Source organism: Rhinolophus sinicus, chromosome 8, assembly GCF_057876585.1.
Source record: "Rhinolophus sinicus isolate RSI-liver-muscle chromosome 8, RSI-T2T, whole genome shotgun sequence".
NCBI lineage: Eukaryota > Metazoa > Chordata > Mammalia > Chiroptera > Rhinolophidae > Rhinolophus > Rhinolophus sinicus.
The window spans coordinates 33,347,930-33,351,117 of NC_142508.1; positions in this window are offsets into that span (position 1 = coordinate 33,347,930).

A 3,188-nucleotide genomic window follows, 5' to 3' on the forward strand; every position below is an offset into this window, starting at 1 on the left:
GTTTTTCACCATTAATTATATTAGCTGAGGGTTTGTCTTATATGGCCTTTATTGTGTTAAGGTATTTTCCTCCTATCCCCATTTTATTAAGTGTTTTAATTATAAACGGATGTTGTATTTTGTCAAATGCTTTTCCTGCATTGATTGATATAATCATGATTTTTTTAAAAAGATTTTATTGGGGAAGGGGAACAGGACTTTATTGGGGAACAGTGTGTACTTCCAGGACAAGTCAAGTTGTTGTCCTTTCAATCTTAATTGTGGAGGGTGCCATTCAGCTTCAAGTTGTCCTTTCAGTCTTAGTTGTGGAGGGCACAGCTCAGCTCCAGGTCCAGTTGCTGTTGCTATTTGCATGGGGCACAGCCCACCTTCCCTTACGGGAGTCGAACCGGCATCCTTGTGGTTGAGCGGACGCACTCCAAGCAACTGAGCCATCTGGGAGCTCAGCGGCAGCTCAGCTCAAGGTGCCATGTTCAATTTTTAGTTGCAGGGGGCGCTGCCCACCATCCCTTGTGGGACTTGAGGAATTGAACTGGCAACCTTGTGGTTGAGAGCCCACTGGCCCATGTGGGAATCGAACTGGCAGCCTTCGGGGTTAGGAGCATGGAGCTCTAACCACCTGAGCCACTGGGCCGGCCCCAATATAATAATGATTTTTGTCCTTTATTTTGTTTATGTGATGTATCACATTGATCGATTTGCATATATTGAACCATCCTTCTACCCCTGGGATGAACCTCACTTGATCGTGATGTATAATCTTTTTAATACATTGTCGTATTCAATTTGCTAGAATTTTGCTTAGGATTTTTGTATCTGTATTCATCAGAGATAATGGTCTGTAATTTTCTTTTTTTGTTATCCTTACCAGGATTTGGTACTAGGGCAATGTTGGCCTCATAAAATGAGTTAGGGAGTATTGCCTCTTCTTCAATTTTTTGAAAGAGTTTGAGGACAGGTGTTAGATCCTCTTTGAATGTTTGGTAGAATTCACTAGTGAAGCCATCTGGTCCCGGACTTTTGCTTTGGGGAAGGTTTTGGATGACTGATTCAATTTCCTTACTGTTGATCAGTCTATTTAGATTTTACAGTTCTTCATGATTCAGTCTAGGAAGGCTATATGTTTCTAGGAACTTGTCCATTTTTCCAGGTGTTTGAATTTGGGGGCATGTAATCCTTCATAGTATTCTTGGATGAGCCTTTGTATTTTTGTGGCATCTGTGGTAATGTCTCCTCTTTCATTTCTGATTTTATTTGTGTCTTTTCTCTTTTTAGCTTAGTGAGTCTGGCCAAGGGTTTGTCAATTTTATTAAGCTTTTTAAAGAACCAGCTCTTTGTTGCATTAATTTTTTCTATTACCTTTTTATTCTCCATTTCATTTAGTTCTGCTCTGATTTTTTCTGCTGACTTTGGGTTTCATTTGTTCTTTTTCTAGTTCAAGGTATAATGTGAGGGTGTTTATCTAGGATTTTTCTTCTTTCTTGGCCAGTAATGATATAAATTTCCCTCTTATTACTGCTTTTGCTTCATCCCAGTAATTTCAATAGGATGTCAGACGTGTCATTTGACACACTGAGAATGTGTCATTTCCAGATTTCTATCTTTGATGTCACTAATTATTTCCTTCATCTGGTCAGCTCTATTACCTAAGCTGGCTATTTCATTCTTCATTTCTTTTATTGAGCTCTTAATCTCCAGAATTTCTATTTGGTTCTTTTTAAAAATTTCAATCTCTTTGGCAAAATGTTCAGTTTGTTCTTTGTGTTTCTGAGTTCATTAAAATGCCTGCCTGTGTTCTCTTGCATCTTTTTTTTTTTTTCAAAACTGCAATCTTGAATTTTGTCATTTAAGTCACATATTTCCAAGTTTTTATTTCCATTTTCTGGAGACTTTTCATTTTCTTTCTGAGTTGCCTTGTTACCTTGGTTATTCATGGCAATTAGTGAATTATTATTTCTCTTCCTGGGCATCTACAGGAGTGGATTCTGCAGCAGGTTTATACAATGAGGTCTTTCTTTTGCTTTCCTGTAGGTGTTGGTGGAATGTTTTATTTTTTCTCCCACTGCAGCCTTTCATTCTCTTTCATGCTATAGTGTTCTATTTTCTCTTGCACTGTTCCAGCTTTTCACGTGATAGGGGTTTCCCTGGAAAGTTGGCTTCTGCTTTGTGAACAGGTCGCCTGAGTCTCAGGGTACCACCTCCATGGGGGGATACGGAGGGTGATAGGTTTGAGCTTCTGAAATCCCAATGCTCCCCCTGCAGCCTGATGCACAGCCTGTGTTTCTCAGCGCTCTGGTTGCCCCTGCAGGAATTCACCCAGAAAGGTGGGGGCAGGGTGGGCTATGAGAGGTGGCTCTGAGCAATGGTGACTACCCATCCACAGTTGTCTTGCCTCTACAGTTCCTTCCCTTTCACCAGAATTTGTTGCACTGTGTTTGTCGCTGCAGGGCTGCAGTTCTCAGCGTTGTAGATATTGTTCTTTAATCTGACAGTGCTACCGTTTCTTGTAGACCCTGCTTCTAACCCTGGGAGGGTGGGGGTGGGACAAGTGAGGAGGAGGTAGCCAGGCTCTGTGTCTTTGTTCTCTGCCTGGCAGTGAGGGCTTAAACCACCATTCTCACCCTTCTGTATTCAGTCTTTGCTCCGAGGTCTCTGCCACAAGTGCTGGGTTCAGCTCTATTATATGCTGACCCCTCAAGCAGAACTGTGGTCATAGAGGTTGCACTCACAGCCTGAATTCTTCCCTCTCCTTCCCCCGACTGTGGTAAGGTCCAGACTGCAGTGAGCTCCAGTCTGCATCCTGCGGCTGGTCTGCATCCTGTGGCTGGCGTTTCTGTACTTCCCCCTTCCCTCCTCCCACTCACCCAACAAAGAGAACACAGCTCCGACACCTTGATTTTGGCCCAGTGAGATCTATTTCAGACTTCTGATCTCCAGATAATAAATCTGTGTTGTTTTAAGCCACTAAATTTTTAATAACTTGCTACAGTAGCAACAGAAAACGAATACATCTACATAAGCTAAGAGAATCAGATCAGCACTGGGTTCCTCTTCCAGAAGAGCAGAAGCCAGAATTCAACGAAGTGACATCTATGGATTATTGAGGAAAAAAAACAAATCCAAGAATGTTGTACCAACCGAAAATATAACTTGGGAAGGTACAAGAAAGGTTTTTTGACATATAAGGA